The sequence below is a fragment of the Cervus elaphus genome, chromosome 14 (assembly GCF_910594005.1).
Source record: "Cervus elaphus chromosome 14, mCerEla1.1, whole genome shotgun sequence".
In the NCBI taxonomy this organism is placed as follows: Eukaryota; Metazoa; Chordata; class Mammalia; order Artiodactyla; family Cervidae; genus Cervus; species Cervus elaphus.
The window spans coordinates 2,160,782-2,183,584 of NC_057828.1; positions in this window are offsets into that span (position 1 = coordinate 2,160,782).

The following is a 22,803-nucleotide window of genomic DNA, read 5'->3' on the forward strand; positions in this document are numbered from 1 at the left end:
GCCCTGACGCGAAATAAGGCTGGATATCCCTGCAGTGACTTGAATGCAGGCTCGTCTTGCATCTCCCAAGATGAAAGGATGTCTGAATCCCCTGTGGAGACCACAGAGAAAGACCTAGTTCCCCACCTCATCGCGACCGGAGGCCTCACATCCTTTGAAAACTCCAGAGGTACGCGGAGATCAGTGCCTCCAAAGGAGACGATGCCTGACTCCTCGTGAAACTTGATAGGAGTCCCAGGATTCCTGTGGCACGTGGAAAGGGACCCTTAGTCTCCCGCCTCAGCGGGAGAGTCGTCCCAATTGCCTTGCCAAGCCTCGAGGAGAATCCCGAGTTGTGTCTCCCAACTAGGCAAGAGTCCTGACGTGGCTGAACAAACACGTGTGTGGAAGGGCCATCCCCGTCGTAACTCGAGAATATACCCCAGGTTCCCGCCGCAACTCGAGAAAAACCATGAGACTTCCCCCTCGCCGCGAGATGAGGCCCGATTCCCCTGCACTGCGTGCAGAGCAATTCTGTGTTGCACATCACACATGAAAGGAGCCTTGATTTCCTTCATGGCACTCCAGAGAAACCCCAAGAACACTGTTTCAAGGCTAGAGGGATCCTGAGGTCACTGTAGCAACATGAAAGAGCTCCGTGGACCAAAAATCAACTCGAGATGAGAGCTTAGTCCCTGGCTTCGACTCCAGAGGAATACCACCTTACCACAAGCACCTCAAGAGGAGGTTTCTCTCAGCTCTAGGTATGTGAGAGGGACCCTGAGTTTGCGGCCTTAAGTGGAATGGACACCGCGATGCCCTGACTCGAAATAAGGCCGGATATCCCTGCAGTGACTGGAATGCAGGCTCGTCTTGCATCTCCCAAGACGAAAGGGTGTCTGAATCCCCTGTGGAGACCACAGAGAAAGACCTAGTTCCCCACCTCATCGCGACAGGAGGCCTCAAATCCTTTGAAAACTCCAGAGGTATGCGGAGATCAGTGCCTCCAAAGGAGACGATGCCTGACTCCTCGTGAAACTTGATAGGAGACCCAGGATTCCTGTGGCACTTGGAAAGGGACACTTGGTCTCCCGCCTCAGCTGGAGAGGCGTCCCAATTGCCCTGCCAATCCTCGAGGAGAATCCAGAGTTGTCCCTCGCAACTAGGCAGGAGTCCTGACGTCGCTGAAGAAACACGTGGGTGGAAGGGCCATCCCCGTCGTAACTCGAGAATATACCCCAGGTTCCCGCCGCAACTCGAGAAAAACCATGAGACTTCCCCCTCGCCGCGAGATGAGGCCCGATTCCCCTGCACTGCGTGCAGAGCAATTCCGTGTTGCACATCACACATGAAAGGAGTCTGGATTTCCTTGATGGCACTCCAGAGAAACCCCAAGAACACTGTTTCAAGGCTAGAGGGATCCTGAGGTCACTGTAGCAACACGAAAGAGCTCCGTGGACCAAAAATCAACTCGAGATGAGAGGTTAGTCCCTGGCTTCGACTCCAGAGGAATACCACCTTACCACAAGCACCTCAAGAGGAGGCTTCTCTCAGCTCTAGGTATGTGAGAGGGACCCTGAGTTTGCGGCCTCAAGTGGAATGGACACCGCGATGCCCTGACTCGAAATAAGGCCGGATATCCCTGCAGTGACTGGAATTCAGCCTCGTCTTGCATCTCCCAAGATGAAAGGGTGTCTGAATCCCCAGTGGAGACCACAGAGAAAGACCTAGTTCCCCACCTCATCGCGACAGGAGGCCTCAAATCCTTTGAAAACTCCACAGGTATGCGGAGATCAGTGCCTCCAAAGGAGACGATGCCTGACTCCTCGTGAAACTTGATAGGAGACCCAGGATTCCTGTGGCACGTGGAAAGGGACCCTTGGTCTCCCGTCTCAGCTGGAGAGGCGTCCCAATTGCCCTGCAAAGCCTCGAGGAGAATCCCGAGTTGTCCCTCGCAACTAGGCAGGAGTCCTGACATGGCTGAACACACACGTGTGTGGAAGGGCCATCCCCGTCGTAACTCGAGAATATACCCCAGGTTCCCGCCGCAACTCGAGAAAAACCATGAGACGTCCCCATCGCCGCAAAATGAGGCCCGATTCCCCTGCACTGCGTGCAGAGCAATTCCGTCTTGCACATCACACATGAAAGGAGCCTTGATTTCCTTGATGGCACTCCAGAGAAACCCCAAGAACACTGTTTCAAGGCTAGAGGGATCCTGAGGTCACTGTAGCAACACGAAAGAGCTCCGTGGACCAAGAATCAACACGAGATGAGAGGTTAGTCCCTGGCTTCGACTCCAGAGGAATACCACCTTACCACAAGCACCTCAAGAGGAGGCTTCTCTAAGCTCCAGGTATGTGAGAGTGACCCTGAGTTTGCGGCCTCAAGTGGAATGGACACCGCGATGCCCTGACTCGAAATAAGGCCGGATATCCCTGCAGTGACTGGAATGCAGGCTCGTCTTGCATCTCCCAAGACGAAAGGGTGTCTGAATCCCCTGTGGAGACCACAGAGAAAGACCTAGTTCCCCACCTCATCGCGACCGATAGCCTCACATCCTTTGAACACTCCAGAGGTACGCGGAGATCAGTGCCTCCAAAGGAGACGATGCCTGACTCCTCGTGAAACTTGATAGGAGTCCCAGGATTCCTGTGGCACTTGGAAAGGGACACTTGGTCTCCCGCCTCAGCTGGAGAGGCGTCCCAATTGCCCTGCCAAGCCTCGAGGAGAATCCAGAGTTGTCCCTCGCAACTAGGCAGGAGTCCTGACGTCGCTGAAGAAACACGTGGGTGGAAGGGCCATCCCCGTCGTAACTCGAGAATATACCCCAGGTTCCCGCCGCAACTCGAGAAAAACCATGAGACTTCCCCCTCGCCGCGAGATGAGGCCCGATTCCCCTGCACTGCGTGCAGAGCAATTCCGTGTTGCACATCACACATGAAAGGAGTCTTGATTTCCTTGATGGCACTCCAGAGAAACCCCAAGAACACTGTTTCAAGGCTAGAGGGATCCTGAGGTCACTGTAGCAACACGAAAGAGCTCCGTGGACCAAAAATCACCTCGAGATGAGAGGTTCGTCCCTGGCTTCGACTCCAGAGGAATACCACCTTACCACAAGCACCTCAAGAGGAGGCTTCTCTCAGCTCTAGGTATGTGAGAGGGACCCTGAGTTTGCGGCCTCAAGTGGAATGGACACCGCGATGCCCTGACTCGAAATAAGGCCGGATATTCCTGCAGTGACTGGAATGCAGCCTCGTCTTGCATCTCCCAAGACGAAAGGGTGTCTGAATCCCCAGTGGAGACCACAGAGAAAGACCTAGTTCCCCACCTCATCGCGACAGGAGGCCTCAAATCCTTTGAAAACTCCACAGGTATGCGGAGATCAGTGCCTCCAAAGGAGACGATGCCTGACTCCTCGTGAAACTTGATAGGAGACCCAGGATTCCTGTGGCACGTGGAAAGGGAACCTTGGTCTCCCGTCTCAGCTGGAGAGGCGTCCCAATTGCCCTGCAAAGCCTCGAGGAGAATCCCGAGTTGTCCCTCGCAACTAGGCAGGAGTCCTGACGTCGCTGAACACACACGTGTGTGGAAGTGCCATCCCCGTCGTAACTCGAGAATATACCCCAGGTTCCCGCCGCAACTCGAGAAAAACCATGAGACTTCCCCCTCGCCGCGAGATGAGGCCCGATTCCCCTGAACTGCATGCAGAGCAATTCCGTGTTGCACATCACACATGAAAGGAGCCTTGATTTCCTTGATGGCACTCCAGAGAAACCCCAAGAACACTGTTTCAAGGCTAGAGGGATCCTGAGGTCACTGTAGCAACACGAAAGAGCTCCGTGGACCAAGAATCAACACGAGATGAGAGGTTAGTCCCTGGCTTCGACTCCAGAGGAATACCACCTTACCACACGCACCTCAAGAGGAGGCTTCTCTCAGCTCTAGGTATGTGAGAGGGACCCTGAGTTTGCGGCCTCAAGTGGAATGGACACCGCGATGCCCTGACGCGAAATAAGGCTGGATATCCCTGCAGTGACTTGAATGCAGGCTCGTCTTGCATCTCCCAAGATGAAAGGATGTCTGAATCCCCTGTCGTGACCACAGAGAAAGACCTAGTTACCCACCTCATCGCGACCGGAGGCCTCACATCCTTTGAAAACTCCAGAGGTACGCGGAGATCAGTGCCTCCAAAGGAGACGATGCCTGACTCCTCGTGAAACTTGATAGGAGTCCCAGGATTCCTGTGGCACGTGGAAAGGGACCCTTAGTCTCCCGCCTCAGCGGGAGAGGCGTCCCAATTGCCTTGCCAAGCCTCGAGGAGAATCCCGAGTTGTGTCTCCCAACTAGGCAAGAGTCCTGACGTGGCTGAACAAACACGTGTGTGGAAGGGCCATCCCCGTCGTAACTCGAGAATATACCCCAGGTTCCCGCCGCAACTCGAGAAAAACCATGAGACTTCCCCCTCGCCGCGAGATGAGGCCCGATTCCCCTGCACTGCGTGCAGAGCAATTCTGTGTTGCACATCACACATGAAAGGAGCCTTGATTTCCTTCATGGCACTCCAGAGAAACCCCAAGAACACTGTTTCAAGGCTAGAGGGATCCTGAGGTCACTGTAGCATCACGAAAGAGCTCCGTGGACCAAAAATCAACTCGAGATGAGAGGTTAGTCCCTGGCTTCGACTCCAGAGGAATACCCCCTTACCACAAGCACCTCAAGAGGAGGCTTCTCTCAGCTCTAGGTATGTGAGAGGGACCCTGAGTTTGCGGCCTCAAGTGGAATGGACACCGCGATGCCCTGACTCAAAATAAGGCCGGATATCCCTGCAGTGACTGGAATGCAGGCTCGTCTTGCATCTCCCAAGACGAAAGGGTGTCTGAATCCCCTGTGGAGACCACAGAGAAAGACCTAGTTCCCCACCTCATCGCGACAGGAGGCCTCAAATCCTTTGAAAACTCCAGAGGTATGCGGAGATCAGTGCCTCCAAAGGAGACGATGCCTGACTCCTCGTGAAACTTGATAGGAGTCCCAGGATTCCTGTGGCACTTGGAAAGGGACCCTTGGTCTCCCGCCTCAGCTGGAGAGGCGTCCCAATTGCCCTGCCAAGCCTCGAGGAGAATCCAGAGTTGTCCCTTGCAACTAGGCAGGAGTCCTGACGTCGCTGAAGAAACACGTGGGTGGAAGGGCCATCCCCGTCGTAACTCGAGAATATACCCCAGGTTCCCGCCGCAACTCGAGAAAAACCATGAGACTTCCCCCTCGACGCGAGATGAGGCCCGATTCCCCTGCACTGCGTGCAGAGCAATTCCGTGTTGCACATCACACATGAAAGGAGCCTTGATTTCCTTCATGGCACTCCAGAGAAACCCCAAGAACACTGTTTCAAGGCTAGAGGGATCCTGAGGTCACTGTAGCAACACGAAAGAACTCTGTGGACCAAAAATCAACTCGAAAAGGGAGGTTAGTCCCTGACTTCGACACCAGAGGAATACCACCTTACTACAAGCACCTCAAGAGGAGGCTTCTCTCAGCTCTAGGTATGTGAGAGGGACCCTGAATTTGCGGCCTCAAGTGGAATGGACTCCGCGATGCCCTGACTCGAAATAAGGCTGGATATCCCTGCAGTGACTTGAATGCAGGCTCGTCTTGCATCTCCCAAGATGAAAGGATGTCTGAATCCCCTGTGGAGACCACAGAGAAAGACTTAGTTCCCCACCTCATCGCGACCGGAGGCCTCACATCCTTTGAAAACTCCAGAGGTACGCGGAGATCAGTGCCTCCAAAGGAGACGATGCCTGACTCCTCGTGAAACTTGATAGGAGACCCAGGATTCCTGTGGCACGTGGAAAGGGACCCTTGGTCTCCCGCCTCAGCTGGAGAGGCGTCCCAATTGCCTTGCCAAGCCTCGAGGAAAATTCCGAGCTGTGTCTCGCAACTAGGCAAGAGTCCTGACGTGGCTGAACAAACACGTGGGTGGAAGGGCCATCCCCGTCGTAACTCGAGAATATACCCCACGTTCCCGCCGCAACTCGAGAAAAACCATGAGACTTCCCCCTCGCCGCGAGATGAGGCCCGATTCCCCTGCACTGCGTGCAGAGCAATTCTGTGTTGCACATCACACATGAAAGGAGCCTTGATTTCCTTCATGGCACTCCAGAGAAACCCCAAGAACACTGTTTCAAGGCTAGAGGGATCCTGAGGTCACTGTAGCAACACGAAAGAGCTCCGTGGACCAAAAATCAACTCGAGATGAGAGGTTAGTCCCTGGCTTCGACTCCAGAGGAATACCACCTTACCACAAGCACCTCAAGAGGAGGCTTCTCTCAGCTCTAGGTATGTGAGAGGGACCCTGAGTTTGCGGCCTTAAGTGGAATGGACACCGCGATGCCCTGACTCGAAATAAGGCCGGATATCCCTGCAGTGACTGGAATGCAGGCTCGTCTTGCATCTCCCAAGACGAAAGGGTGTCTGAATCCCCTGTGGAGACCACAGAGAAAGACCTAGTTCCCCACCTCATCGCGACAGGAGGCCTCAAATCCTTTGAAAACTCCAGAGGTACGCGGAGATCAGTGCCTCCAAAGGAGACGATGCCTGACTCCTCGTGAAACTTGATAGGAGACCCAGGATTCCTGTGGCACTTGGAAAGGGACACTTGGTCTCCCGCCTCAGCTGGAGAGGCGTCCCAATTGCCCTGCCAATCCTCGAGGAGAATCCAGAGTTGTCCCTCGCAACTAGGCAGGAGTCCTGACGTCGCTGAAGAAACACGTGGGTGGAAGGGCCATCCCCGTCGTAACTCGAGAATATACCCCAGGTTCCCGCCGCAACTCGAGAAAAACCATGAGACTTCCCCCTCGCCGCGAGATGAGGCCCGATTCCCCTGCACTGCGTGCAGAGCAATTCCGTGTTGCACATCACACATGAAAGGAGTCTTGATTTCCTTGATGGCACTACAGAGAAACCCCAAGAACACTGTTTCAAGGCTAGAGGGATCCTGAGGTCACTGTAGCAACACGAAAGAGCTCCGTGGACCAAAAATCAACTCGAGATGAGAGGTTAGTCCCTGGCTTCGACTCCAGAGGAATACCACCTTACCACAAGCACCTCAAGAGGAGGCTTCTCTCAGCTCTAGGTATGTGAGAGGGACCCTGAGTTTGCGGCCTCAAGTGGAATGGACACCGCGATGCCCTGACTCGAAATAAGGCCGGATATCCCTGCAGTGACTGGAATGCAGCCTCGTCTTGCATCTCCCAAGACGAAAGGGTGTCTGAATCCCCAGTGGAGACCACAGAGAAAGACCTAGTTCCCCACCTCATCGCGACAGGAGGCCTCAAATCCTTTGAAAACTCCACAGGTATGCGGAGATCAGTGCCTCCAAAGGAGACGATGCCTGACTCCTCGTGAAACTTGATAGGAGACCCAGGATTCCTGTGGCACGTGGAAAGGGAACCTTGGTCTCCCGTCTCAGCTGGAGAGGCGTCCCAATTGCCCTGCAAAGCCTCGAGGAGAATCCCGAGTTGTCCCTCGCAACTAGGCAGGAGTCCTGACGTCGCTGAACACACACGTGTGTGGAAGTGCCATCCCCGTCGTAACTCGAGAATATACCCCAGGTTCCCGCCGCAACTCGAGAAAAACCATGAGACTTCCCCCTCGCCGCGAGATGAGGCCCGATTCCCCTGAACTGCATGCAGAGCAATTCCGTGTTGCACATCACACATGAAAGGAGCCTTGATTTCCTTGATGGCACTCCAGAGAAACCCCAAGAACACTGTTTCAAGGCTAGAGGGGTCCTGAGGTCACTGTAGCAACACGAAAGAGCTCCGTGGACCAAGAATCAACACGAGATGAGAGGTTAGTCCCTGGCTTCGACTCCAGAGGAATACCACTTTACCACACGCACCTCAAGAGGAGGCTTCTCTCAGCTCTAGGTATGTGAGAGGGACCCTGAGTTTGCGGCCTCAAGTGGAATGGACACCGCGATGCCCTGACGCGAAATAAGGCTGGATATCCCTGCAGTGACTTGAATGCAGGCTCGTCTTGCATCTCCCAAGATGAAAGGATGTCTGAATCCCCTGTCGTGACCACAGAGAAAGACCTAGTTACCCACCTCATCGCGACCGGAGGCCTCACATCCTTTGAAAACTCCAGAGGTACGCGGAGATCAGTGCCTCCAAAGGAGACGATGCCTGACTCCTCGTGAAACTTGATAGGAGTCCCAGGATTCCTGTGGCACGTGGAAAGGGACCCTTAGTCTCCCGCCTCAGCGGGAGAGGCGTCCCAATTGCCTTGCCAAGCCTCGAGGAGAATCCCGAGTTGTGTCTCGCAACTAGGCAAGAGTCCTGACGTGGCTGAACAAACACGTGTGTGGAAGGGCCATCCCCGTCGTAACTCGAGAATATACCCCAGGTTCCCGCCGCAACTCGAGAAAAACCATGAGACTTCCCCCTCGCCGCGAGATGAGGCCCGATTCCCCTGCACTGCGTGCAGAGCAATTCTGTGTTGCACATCACACATGAAAGGAGCCTTGATTTCCTTGATGGCACTCCAGAGAAACCCCAAGAACACTGTTTCAAGGCTAGAGGGATCCTGAGGTTACTGTAGCATCACGAAAGAGCTCCGTGGACCAAAAATCAACTCGAGATGAGAGGTTAGTCCCTGGCTTCGACTCCAGAGGAATACCCCCTTACCACAAGCACCTCAAGAGGAGGCTTCTCTCAGCTCTAGGTATGTGAGAGGGACCCTGAGTTTGCGGCCTCAAGTGGAATGGACACCGCGATGCCCTGACTCGAAATAAGGCCGGATATCCCTGCAGTGACTGGAATGCAGGCTCGTCTTGCATCTCCCAAGACGAATGGGTGTCTGAATCCCCTGTGGAGACCACAGAGAAAGACCTAGTTCCCCACCTCATCGCGACAGGAGGCCTCAAATCCTTTGAAAACTCCACAGGTATGCGGAGATCAGTGCTTCCAAAGGAGACGATGCCTGACTCCTCGTGAAACTTGATAGGAGACCCAGGATTCCTGTGTCACGTGGAAAGGGACCCTTGGTCTCCCGTCTCAGCTGGAGAGGCGTCCCAATTGCCCTGCAAAGCCTCGAGGAGAATCCCGAGTTGTCCCTCGCAACTAGGCAAGAGTCCTGACATGGCTGAACACACACGTGGGTGGAAGGGCCATCCCCGTCGTAACTCGAGAATATACCCCAGGTTCCCGCCGCAACTCGAGAAAAACCATGAGACTTCCCCCTCGACGCGAGATGAGGCCCGATTCCCCTGCACTGCGTGCAGAGCAATTCCGTCTTGCACATCACACATGAAAGGAGCCTTGATTTCCTTCATGGCACTTCAGAGAAACCCCAAGAACACTGTTTCAAGGCTAGAGGGATCCTGAGGTCACTGTAGCAACACGAAAGAGCTCCGTGGACCAAGAATCAACACGAGATGACAGGTTAGTCCCTGGCTTCGACTCCTGAGGAATACCACCTTACCACAAGCACCTCAAGAGGAGGCTTCTCTCAGCTCTAGGTATGTGAGAGGGATCCTGAGTTTGCGGCCTCAAGTGGAATGGACACCGCGATGCCCTGACTCGAAATAAGGCCGGATATTCCTGCAGTGACTGGAATGCAGCCTCGTCTTGCATCTCCCAAGACGAAAGGGTGTCTGAATCCCCAGTGGAGACCACAGAGAAAGACCTAGTTCCCCACCTCATCGCGACAGGAGGCCTCAAATCCTTTGAAAACTCCACAGGTATGCGGAGATCAGTGCCTCCAAAGGAGACGATGCCTGACTCCTCGTGAAACTTGATAGGAGACCCAGGATTCCTGTGGCACGTGGAAAGGGAACCTTGGTCTCCCGTCTCAGCTGGAGAGGCGTCCCAATTGCCCTGCAAAGCCTCGAGGAGAATCCCGAGTTGTCCCTCGCAACTAGGCAGGAGTCCTGACGTCGCTGAACACACACGTGTGTGGAAGTGCCATCCCCGTCGTAACTCGAGAATATACCCCAGGTTCCCGCCGCAACTCGAGAAAAACCATGAGACTTCCCCCTCGCCGCGAGATGAAGCCCGATTCCCCTGAACTGCATGCAGAGCAATTCCGTGTTGCACATCACACATGAAAGGAGCCTTGATTTCCTTGATGGCACTCCAGAAAAACCCCAAGAACACTGTTTCAAGGCTAGAGGGATCCTGAGGTCACTGTAGCAACACGAAAGAGCTCCGTGGACCAAGAATCAACACGAGATGAGAGGTTAGTCCCTGGCTTCGACTCCAGAGGAATACCACTTTACCACACGCACCTCAAGAGGAGGCTTCTCTCAGCTCTAGGTATGTGAGAGGGACCCTGAGTTTGCGGCCTCAAGTGGAATGGACACCGCGATGCCCTGACGCGAAATAAGGCTGGATATCCCTGCAGTGACTTGAATGCAGGCTCGTCTTGCATCTCCCAAGATGAAAGGATGTCTGAATCCCCTGTCGTGACCACAGAGAAAGACCTAGTTACCCACCTCATCGCGACCGGAGGCCTCACATCCTTTGAAAACTCCAGAGGTACGCGGAGATCAGTGCCTCCAAAGGAGACGATGCCTGACTCCTCGTGAAACTTGATAGGAGTCCCAGGATTCCTGTGGCACGTGGAAAGGGACCCTTAGTCTCCCGCCTCAGCGGGAGAGGCGTCCCAATTGCCTTGCCAAGCCTCGAGGAGAATCCCGAGTTGTGTCTCGCAACTAGGCAAGAGTCCTGACGTGGCTGAACAAACACGTGTGTGGAAGGGCCATCCCCGTCGTAACTCGAGAATATACCCCAGGTTCCCGCCGCAACTCGAGAAAAACCATGAGACTTCCCCCTCGCCGCGAGATGAGGCCCGATTCCCCTGCACTGCGTGCAGAGCAATTCTGTGTTGCACATCACACATGAAAGGAGCCTTGATTTCCTTCATGGCACTCCAGAGAAACCCCAAGAACACTGTTTCAAGGCTAGAGGGATCCTGAGGTCACTGTAGCATCACGAAAGAGCTCCGTGGACCAAAAATCAACTCGAGATGAGAGGTTAGTCCCTGGCTTCGACTCCAGAGGAATACCCCCTTACCACAAGCACCTCAAGAGGAGGCTTCTCTCAGCTCTAGGTATGTGAGAGGGACCCTGAGTTTGCGGCCTCAAGTGGAATGGACACCGCGATGCCCTGACTCGAAATAAGGCCGGATATCCCTGCAGTGACTGGAATGCAGGCTCGTCTTGCATCTCCCAAGACGAAAGGGTGTCTGAATCCCCTGTGGAGACCACAGAGAAAGACCTAGTTCCCCACCTCATCGCGACAGGAGGCCTCAAATCCTTTGAAAACTCCAGAGGTATGCAGAGATCAGTGCCTCCAAAGGAGACGATGCCTGACTCCTCGTGAAACTTGATAGGAGACCCAGGATTCCTGTGGCACGTGGAAAGGGACCCTTGGTCTCCCGTCTCAGCTGGAGAGGCGTCCCAATTGCCCTGCAAAGCCTCGAGGAGAATCCCGAGTTGTCCCTCGCAACTAGGCAGGAGTCCTGACATGGCTGAACACACACGTGTGTGGAAGGGCCATCCCCGTCGTAACTCGAGAATATACCCCAGGTTCCCGCCGCAACTCGAGAAAAACCATGAGACGTCCCCATCGCCGCAAAATGAGGCCCGATTCCCCTGCACTGCGTGCAGAGCAATTCCGTGTTGCACATCACACATGAAAGGAGCCTTGATTTCCTTGATGGCACTCCAGAGAAACCCCAAGAACACTGTTTCAAGGCTAGAGGGATCCTGAGGTCACTGTAGCAACACGAAAGAGCTCCGTGGACCAAGAATCAACACGAGATGAGAGGTTAGTCCCTGGCTTCGACTCCTGAGGAATACCACCTTACCACAAGCACCTCAAGAGGAGGCTTCTCTAAGCTCCAGGTATGTGAGAGTGACCCTGAGTTTGCGGCCTCAAGTGGAATGGACACCGCGATGCCCTGACTCGAAATAAGGCCGGATATCCCTGCAGTGACTGGAATGCAGGCTCGTCTTGCATCTCCCAAGAAGAAAGGATGTCTGAATCCCCTGTGGAGACCACAGAGAAAGACCTAGTTCCCCACCTCATCGCGACCGATAGCCTCACATCCTTTGAAAACTCCAGAGGTACGCGGAGATCAGTGCCTCCAAAGGAGACGATGCCTGACTCCTCGTGAAACTTGATAGGAGTCCCAGGATTCCTGTGGCACTTGGAAAGGGACACTTGGTCTCCCGCCTCAGCTGGAGAGGCGTCCCAATTGCCCTGCCAAGCCTCGAGGAGAATCCAGAGTTGTCCCTCGCAACTAGGCAGGAGTCCTGACGTCGCTGAAGAAACACGTGGGTGGAAGGGCCATCCCCGTCGTAACTCGAGAATATACCCCAGGTTCCCGCCGCAACTCGAGAAAAACCATGAGACTTCCCCCTCGACGCGAGATGAGGCCCGATTCCCCTGCACTGCGTGCAGAGCAATTCCGTGTTGCACATCACACATGAAAGGAGCCTTGATTTCCTTGATGGCACTCCAGACAAACCCCAAGAACACTGTTTCAAGGCTAGAGGGATCCTGAGGTCACTGTAGCAACACGAAAGAACTCTGTGGACCAAAAATCAACTCGAAAAGGGAGGTTAGTCCCTGGCTTCGACTCCAGAGGAATACCACCTTACTACAAGCACCTCAAGAGGAGGCTTCTCTCAGCTCTAGGTATGTGAGAGGGACCCTGAATTTGCGGCCTCAAGTGGAATGGACACCGCGATGCCCTGACGCGAAATAAGGCTGGATATCCCTGCAGTGACTTGAATGCAGGCTCGTCTTGCATCTCCCAAGATGAAAGGATGTCTGAATCCCCTGTGGAGACCACAGAGAAAGACTTAGTTCCCCACCTCATCGCGACCGGAGGCCTCACATCCTTTGAAAACTCCAGAGGTACGCGGAGATCAGTGCCTCCAAAGGAGACGATGCCTGACTCCTCGTGAAACTTGATAGGAGTCCCAGGATTCCTGTGGCACGTGGAAAGGGACACTTGGTCTCCCGCCTCAGCTGGAGAGGCGTCCCAATTGCCTTGCCAAGCCTCGAGGAGAATTCCGAGCTGTGTCTCGCAACTAGGCAAGAGTCCTGACGTGGCTGAACAAACACGTGGGTGGAAGGGCCATCCCCGTCGTAACTCGAGAATATACCCCACGTTCCCGCCGCAACTCGAGAAAAACCATGAGACTTCCCCCTCGCCGCGAGATGAGGCCCGATTCCCCTGCACTGCGTGCAGAGCAATTCTGTGTTGCACATCACACATGAAAGGAGCCTTGATTTCCTTCATGGCACTCCAGAGAAACCCCAAGAACACTGTTTCAAGGCTAGAGGGATCCTGAGGTCACTGTAGCAACACGAAAGAGCTCCGTGGACCAAAAATCAACTCGAGATGAGAGGTTAGTCCCTGGCTTCGACTCCAGAGGAATACCACCTTACCACAAGCACCTCAAGAGGAGGCTTCTCTCAGCTCTAGGTATGTGAGAGGGACCCTGAGTTTGCGGCCTCAAGTGGAATGGACACCGCGATGCCCTGACTCGAAATAAGGCCGGATATCCCTGCAGTGACTGGAATGCAGGCTCGTCTTGCATCTCCCAAGACGAAAGGGTGTCTGAATCCCCTGTGGAGACCACAGAGAAAGACCTAGTTCCCCACCTCATCGCGACAGGAGGCCTCAAATCCTTTGAAAACTCCAGAGGTATGCGGAGATCAGTGCCTCCAAAGGAGACGATGCCTGACTCCTCGTGAAACTTGATAGGAGACCCAGGATTCCTGTGGCACGTGGAAAGGGACCCTTGGTCTCCCGCCTCAGCTGGAGAGGCGTCCCAATTGCCCTGCAAAGCCTCGAGGAGAATCCCGAGTTGTCCCTCGCAACTAGGCAGGAGTCCTGACATGGCTGAACACACACGTGTGTGGAAGGGCCATCCCGTCGTAACTCGAGAATATACCCCAGGTTCCCGCCGCAACTCGAGAAAAACCATGAGACTTCCCCCTCGCCGCAAAATGAGGCCCGATTCCCCTGCACTGCGTGCAGAGCAATTCCGTGTTGCACATCACACATGAAAGGAGCCTTGATTTCCTTGATGGCACTCCAGAGAAACCCCAAGAACACTGTTTCAAGGCTAGAGGGATCCTGAGGTCACTGTAGCAACACGAAAGAGCTCCGTGGACCAAGAATCAACACGAGATGAGAGGTTAGTCCCTGGCTTCGACTCCTGAGGAAAACCACCTTACCACAAGCACCTCAAGAGGAGGCTTCTCTCAGCTCTAGGTGTGTGAGAGGGACCCTGAGTTTGCGGCCTCAAGTGGAATGGACGCCGCGATGCCCTGACTCGAAATAAGGCCGGATATCCCTGCAGTGACTTCAATGCAGGCTCGTCTTGCATCTGCCAAGAAGAAAGGATGTCTGAATCCCCTGTGGAGACCACAGAGAAAGACCTAGTTCCCCACCTCATCGTGACCGGAGGCCTCACATCCTTTGAAAAGTCGAGAGGTACGCGGAGATCAGTGCCTACAAAGGAGACGATGCCTGACTCCTCGTGAAACTTGATAGGAGTCCCAGGATTCTTGTGGCACGTGGAAAGGGACCCTTGGTCTCCCGCCTCAGCTGGAGAGGCGTTCCAATTGCCCTGCCAAGCCTCGAGGAGAATCCCGAGTTGTCCCTCGCAACTAGGCAGGAGTCCTGACGTCGCTGAAGAAACACGTGGGTGGAAGGGCCATCCCCGTCGTAACTCGAGAATATACCCCAGGTTCCCGCCGCAACTCGAGAAAAACCATGAGACTTCCCCCTCGCCGCGAGATGAGGCCCGATTCCCCTGCACTGCGTGCAGAGCAATTCAGTGTTGCACATCACACATGAAAGGAGCCTTGATTTCTTTGATGGCACTCCAGAGAAACCCCAAGAACACTGTTTCAAGGCTAGAGGGATCCTGAGGTCACTGTAGCAACACGAAAGAGCTCCGTGGGCCAAAAATCAACTCGAGATGAGAGGTTAGTCCCTGGCTTCGACTCCAGAGGAATACCACCTTACCACAAGCACCTCAAGAGGAGGCTTCTCTCAGCTCTAGGTATGTGAGAGGGACCCTGAGTTTGCGGCCTCAAGTGGAATGGACACCGCGATGCCCTGACTCGAAATAAGGCCGGATATCCCTGCAGTGACTGGAATGCAGGCTCGTCTTGCATCTCCCAAGACGAAAGGGTGTCTGAATCCCCTGTGGAGACCACAGAGAAAGACCTAGTTCCCCACCTCCTCGCGACAGGAGGCCTCAAATCCTTTGAAAACTCCACAGGTATGCGGAGATCAGTGCCTCCAAAGGAGACGATGCCTGACTCCTCGTGAAACTTGATAGGAGACCCAGGATTCCTGTGTCACGTGGAAAGGGACCCTTGGTCTCCCGTCTCAGCTGGAGAGGCGTCCCAATTGCCCTGCAAAGCCTCGAGGAGAATCCAGAGTTGTCCCTCGCAACTAGGCAAGAGTCCTGACATGGCTGAACACACACGTGGGTGGAAGGGCCATCCCCGTCGTAACTCGAGAATATACCCCAGGTTCCCGCCGCAACTCGAGAAAAACCATGAGACTTCCCCCTCGACGCGAGATGAGGCCCGATTCCCCTGCACTGCGTGCAGAGCAATTCCGTCTTGCACATCACACATGAAAGGAGCCTTGATTTCCTTGATGGCACTCCAGAGAATCCCCAAGAACACTGTTTCAAGGCTAGAGGGATCCTGAGGTCACTGTAGCAACACGAAAGAGCTCCGTGGACCAAGAATCAACACGAGATGAGAGGTTAGTCCCTGGCTTCGACTCCTGAGGAATACCACCTTACCACAAGCACCTCAAGAGGAGGCTTCTCTCAGCTCTAGGTATGTGAGAGGGATCCTGAGTTTGCGGCCTCAAGTCGAATGGACACCGCGATGCGCTGACTCGAAATAAGGCCGGATATCCCTGCAGTGACTTGAATGCAGGCTCGTCTTGCATCTCCCAAGAAGAAAGGATGTCTGAATCCCCTGTGGAGACCACAGAGAAACACCTAGTTCCCCACCTCATCACGACCGGAGGCCTCACATCCTTTGAAAACTCCAGAGGTACGCGGAGATCAGTGCCTCCAAAGGAGACGATGCCTGACTCCTCGTGAAATTTGATAGGAGTCCCAGGATTCTTGTGGCACGTGGAAAGGGACCCTTTAACTCCCGCCTCAGCTGGAGAGGCGTCCCAATTGCCCTGCCAAGCCTCGAGGAGAATCCCGAGTTGTCCCTCGCAACTAGGCAGGAGTCCTGACGTGGCTGAACAAACACGTGGGTGGAAGGGCCATCCCCGTCGTAACTCGAGAATATACCCCAGGTTCCCGCCGCAACTCGACAAAAACCATGAGACTTCCCCCTCGATGCGAGATGAGGCCCGATTCCCCTGTACTGCGTGAAGAGCAATTCCGTCTTGCACATCACACATGAAAGGAGCCTTGATTTCCTTGATGGCACTCCAGAGAAACCCCAAGAACACTGTTTCAAGGATAGAGGGATCCTGAAGTCACTGTAGCAACACGAAAGAACTCTGTGGACCAAAAATCAACTCGAAAAGAGAGGTTAGTCCCTGGATTCGTCTCCAGAGGAATACCACCTTACCACAAGCACCTCAAGAGGAGGCTTCTCTCAGCTCTAGGTATGTGAGAGGGACCCTGAGTTTGCGGCCTCAATTGGAATGGACACCGCGATGCCCTGACTCGATATAAGGCCGGATATCCCTGCAGTGACTTCAATGCAGGCTCGTCTTGCATCTCCCAGGACGAAAGGATGTCTGAATCCCCTGTGGAAAGCACAGAGAAAGACTTAGTTCCCCACCTCATCGCGACCGATAGCCTCACATCCTTTGAAAACTCCAGAGGTACGCGGAGATCAGTGCCTCCAAAGGAGACGATGCCTGACTCCTCGTGAAACTTGATAGGAGTCCCAGGATTCCTGTGGCACTTGGAAAGGGACACTTGGTCTCCCGCCTCAGCTGGAGAGGCGTCCCAATTGCCCTGCCAAGCCTCGAGGAGAATCCAGAGTTGTCCCTCGCAACTAGGCAGGAGTCCTGACGTCGCTGAAGAAACACGTGGGTGGAAGGGCCATCCCCGTCGTAACTCGAGAATATACCCCAGGTTCCCGCCGCAACTCAAGAAAAATCATGAGACTTCCCCTCGCCGCGAGATGAGGCCCGATTCCCCTGCACTGCGTGCAGAGAAATTCCGTGTTGCACATCACACATGAAAGGAGCCTTGATTTCCTTGATGGCACTCCAGAGAAAACCCAAGAAAACTGTTTCAAGGCTAGAGGGATCCTGAGGTCACTGTAGCAACATGAAAGAGCTCCGTGGACCAAGAATCAACACGAGATGAGAGGTTAGTCCCTGGCTTCGACTCCTGAGGAATACCACCTTACCACAAGCACCTCAAGAGGAGGCTCTCTCAGCTCTAGGTGTGTGAGAGGAACCCTGAGTTTGCGGCCTCAAGTGGAATGGACACTGCGATGCCCTGACGCGAAATAAGGCTGGATATCCCTGCAGTGACTGGAATGCAGGCTCGTCTTGCATCTCCCAGGACGAAAGGGTGTCTGAATCCCCTGTGGAGACCACAGAGAAAGACCTAGTTTCCCACCTCATCGCGACCGGAGGCCTCACATCCTTTGAAAACTCCAGAGGTACGCGGAGATCAGTGCCTTCAAAGGAGACGATGCCTGACTCCTCGTGAAACTTGATAGGAGTCCCAGGATTCCTGTGGCACGTGGAAAGGGACCCTTGGTCTCCCGCCTCAGCTGGAGAGGCGTCCCAATTGCCTTGCCAAGCCTCGAGGAGAATCCCGAGTTGTGTCTCGCAACTAGGCAAGAGTCCTGACGTGGCTGAACAAACACGTGTGTGGAAGGGCCATCCCCGTCGTAACTCGAGAATATACCCCAGGTTCCCGCCGCAACTCGAGAGAAACCATGAGACTTCCCCCTCGCCGCGAGATGAGGCCCGATTCCCCTGCACTGCGTGCAGAGCAATTCTGTGTTGCACATCACACATGAAAGGAGCCTTGATTTCCTTGATGGCACTCCAGAGAAACCCCAAGAACACTGTTTCAAGGCTAGAGGGATCCTGAGGTCACTGTAGCAACACGAAAGAGCCCCGTGGACCAAAAATCAACTCAAGATGAGAGGTTAGTCCCTGGCTTCCACTCCAGAGGAATACCACCTTACCACAAGCACCTCAAGAGGAGGCTTCTCTCAGCTCTAGGTATGTGAGAGGGACCCTGAGTTTGCGGCCTCAAGTGGAATGGACACCGCGATGCCCTGACTCGAAATAAGGCCGGATATCCCTGCAGTGACTGGAATGCAGGCTCGTCTTGCATCTCCCAAGACGAAAGGGTGTCTGAATCCCCTGTGGAGACCACAGAGAAAGACCTAGTTCCCCACCTCATCGCGACAGGAGGTCTCAAATCCTTTGAAAACTCCAGAGGTATGCGGAGATCAGTGCCTCCAAAGGAGACGATGCCTGACTCCTCGTGAAACTTGATAGGAGACCCAGGATTCCTGTGGCACGTGGAAAGGGACCCTTGGTCTCCCGTCTCAGCTGGAGAGGCGTCCCAATTGCCCTGCAAAGCCTCGAGGAGAATCCCGAGTTGTCCCTCGCAACTAGGCAGGAGTCCTGACGTCGCTGAAGAAACACGTGGGTGGAAGGGCCATCCCCGTCGTAACTCGAGAATATACCCCAGGTTCCCGCCGCAACTCGAGAAAAACCATGAGACTTCCCCCTCGCCGCGAGATGAGGCCCGATTCCCCTGCACTGCGTGCAGAGCAATTCCGTGTTGCACATCACACATGAAAGGAGCCTTGATTTCCTTGATGGCACTCCAGAGAAACCCCAAGAACACTGTTTCAAGGCTAGAGGGATCCTGAGGTCACTGTAGCAACACGAAAGAGCTCCGTGGACCAAGAATCAACACGAGATGAGAGGTTAGTCCCTGGCTTCGACTCCTGAGGAATACCACCTTACCACAAGCACCTCAAGAGGAGGCTTCTCTCAGCTCTAGGTATGTGAGAGGGATCCTCAGTTTGCGGCCTCAAGTGGAATGGACACCGCGATGCCCTGACTCGAAATAAGGCCGGATATCCCTGCAGTGACTTATATGCAGGCTCGTCTTGCATCTCCCAAGAAGAAAGGATGTCTGAATCCCCTGTGGAGACCACAGAGAAACACCTAGTTCCCCACCTCATCGCGACCGGAGGCCTCACATCCTTTGAAAACTCCAGAGGTACGCGGAGATCAGTGCCTCCAAAGGAGCCGATGCCTGACTCCTCGTGAAACTTGATAGGAGTCCCAGGATTCTTGTGGCACGTGTAAAGGGACCCTTGGTCTCCCGCCTCAGCTGGAGAGGCGTTCCAATTGCCCTGCCAAGCCTCGAGGAGAATCCCGAGTTGTCCCTCGCAACTAGGCAGGAGTCCTGACGTGGCTGAACAAACACGTGGGTGGAAGGGCCATCCCCGTCGTAACTCGAGAATATACCCCAGGTTCCCGCCGCAACTCGAGAAAAACCATGAGACTTCCCCCTCGCCGCGAGATGAGGCCCGATTCCCCTGCACTGCGTGCAGAGCAATTCCGTCTTGCACATCACACATGAAAGGAGCCTTGATTTCCTTGATGGCACTCCAGAGAAACCCCAAGAACACTGTTTCAAGGCTAGAGGGATCCTGAGGTCACTGTAGCAACACGAAAGAGCTCCGTGGGCCAAAAATCAACTCGAGATGAGAGGTTAGTCCCTGGCTTCGACTCCAGAGGAATACCACCTTACCACAAGCACCTCAAGAGGAGGCTTCTCTCAGCTCTAGGTATGTGAGAGGGACCCTGAGTTTGCGGCCTCAAGTGGAATGGACACCGCGATGCCCTGACGCGTAATAAGGCTGGATATCCCTGCAGTGACTTGAATGCAGGCTCGTCTTGCATCTCCCAAGACGAAAGGGTGTCTGAATCCCCTGTGGAGAAAACAAAGAAAGACCTAGTTCCCCACCTCATCGCGACAGGAGGCCTCAAATCCTTTGAAAACTCCAGAGGTATGCGGAGATCAGTGCCTCCAAAGGAGACGATGCCTGACTCCTCGTGAAACTTGATAGGAGACCCAGGATTCCTGTGGCACGTGGAAAGGGACCCTTGGTCTCCCGTCTCAGCTGGAGAGGCGTCCCAATTGCCCTGCAAAGCCTCGAGGAGAATCCCGAGTTGTCCCTCGCAACTAGGCAGGAGTCCTGACGTCGCTGAAGAAACACGTGTGTGGAAGGGCCATCCCCGTCGTAACTCGAGAATATACCCCAGGTTCCCGCCGCAACTCGAGAAAAACCATGAGACTTCCCCCTCGCCGCGAGATGAGGCCCGATTCCCCTGCACTGCGTGCAGAGCAATTCCGTGTTGCACATCACACATGAAAGGAGCCTTGATTTCCTTGATGGCACTCCAGAGAAACCCCAAGAACACTGTTTCAAGGCTAGAGGGAACCTGAGGTCACTGTAGCAACACGAAAGAGCTCCGTGGACCAAAAATCAACTCGAGATGAGAGGTTAGTCCCTGGCTTCGACTCCAGAGGAATACCACCTTACCACAAGCACCTCAAGAGGAGGCTTCTCTCAGCTCTAGGTATGTGAGAGGGACCCTGAGTTTGCGGCCTCAAGTGGAATGGACACCGCGATGCCCTGACTCGAAATAAGGCTGGATATCCCTGCAGTGACTTGAAGGCAGGCTCGTCTTGCATCTCCCAAGATGAAAGGATGTCTGAATCCCCTGTGGAGACCACAGAGAAAGACCTAGTTCCCCACCTCATCGCGACCGGAGGCCTCACATCCTTTGAAAACTCCAGAGGTACGCGGAGATCAGTGCCTCCAAAGGAGACGATGCCTGACTCCTCGTGAAACTTGATAGGAGTCCCAGGATTCCTGTGGCACGTGGAAAGGGACCCTTGGTCTCCCGCCTCAGCTGGAGAGGCGTCCCAATTGCCTTGCCAAGCCTCGAGGAGAATCCCGAGTTGTGTCTCGCAACTAGGCAAGAGTCCTGACGTGGCTGAACAAACACGTGTGTGGAAGGGCCATCCCCGTCGTAACTCGAGAATATACCCCAGGTTCCCGCCGCAACTCGAGAAAAACCATGAGACTTCCCCCTCGACGCGAGATGAGGCCCGATTCCCCTGCACTGCGTGCAGAGCAATTCTGTGTTGCACATCACACATGAAAGGAACCCTGATTTCCTTCATGGCACTCCAGAGAAACCCCAAGAACACTGTTTCAAGGCTAGAGGGATCCTGAGGTCACTGTAGCAACACGAAAGAGCTCTGTGGACCAAAAATCAACTCGAGATGAGAGGTTAGTCCCTGGCTTCGACTCCAGAGGAATACCACCTTACCACAAGCACCTCAAGAGGAGGCTTCTCTCAGCTCTAGGTATGTGAGAGGGACCCTGAGTTTGTGGCCTCAAGTGGAATGGACACCGTGATGCCCTGACTCGAAAAAAGGCCGGATATCCCTGCAGTGACTGGAATGCAGGCTCGTCTTGCATCTCCCAAGACGAAAGGGTGTCTGAATCCCCTGTGGAGACCACAGAGAAAGACCTAGTTCCCCACCTCATCGCGACAGGAGGCCTCAAATCCTTTGAAAACTCCAGAGGTACGCGGAGATCAGTGCCTCCAAAGGAGACGATGCCTGACTCCTCGTGAAACTTGATAGGAGACCCAGGATTCCTGTGGCACGTGGAAAGGGACCCTTGGTCTCCCGTCTCAGCTGGAGAGGCGTCCCAATTGCCCTGCAAAGCCTCGAGGAGAATCCCGAGTTGTCCCTCGCAGCTAGGCAGGAGTCCTGACGTGGCTGAAGAAACACGTGTGTGGAAGGGCCATCCCCGTCGTAACTCGAGAATATACCCCAGGTTCCCGCCGCAACTCGAGAAAAACCATGAGACTTCCCCCTCGCCGTGAGATGAGGCCCGATTCCCCTGCACTGCGTGCAGAGCAATTCCGTGTTGCACATCACACATGAAAGGAGCCTTGATTTCCTTGATGGCACTCCAGAGAAACCCCAAGAACACTGTTTCAAGGCTAGAGGGATCCTGAGGTCACTGTAGCAACACGAAAGAGCTCCGTGGACCAAGAATCAACACGAGATGAGAGGTTAGTTCCTGGCTTCGACTCCTGAGGAATACCACCTTACCACAAGCACCTTAAGAGGAGGCTTCTCTCAGCTCTAGGTATGTGAGAGGGACCCTGAGTTTGCGGCCTCAAGTGGAATGGACACCGCGATGCCCTGACTCGAAATAAGGCCGGATATCCCTGCAGTGACTTGAATGCAGGATCGTCTTGCATCTCCCAAGACGAAAGGATGTCTGAATCCCCTGTGGAGACCACAGAGAAATACCTATTTCCCCACCTCATCGCGACCGGAGGCCTCACATCCTTTGAAAACTCCAGAGGTACGCGGAGATCAGTGCCTCCAAAGGAGACGATGCCTGACTCCTCGTGAAACTTGATAGGAGTCCCAGGATTCCTGTGGCACGTGGAAAGGGACCCTTGGTCTCCCGTCTCAGCTGGAGAGGCGTCCCAATTGCCCTGCAAAGCCTCGAGGAGAATCCCGAGTTGTCCCTCGCAACTAGGCAGGAGTCCTGACGTCGCTGAAGAAACACGTGTGTGGAAGGGCCATCCCCGTCGTAACTCGAGAATATACCCCAGGTTCCCGCCGCAACTCGAGAAAAACCATGAGACTTACCCCTCGCCGCGAGATGAGGCCCGATTCCCCTTCACTGCGTGCAGAGCAATTCCGTG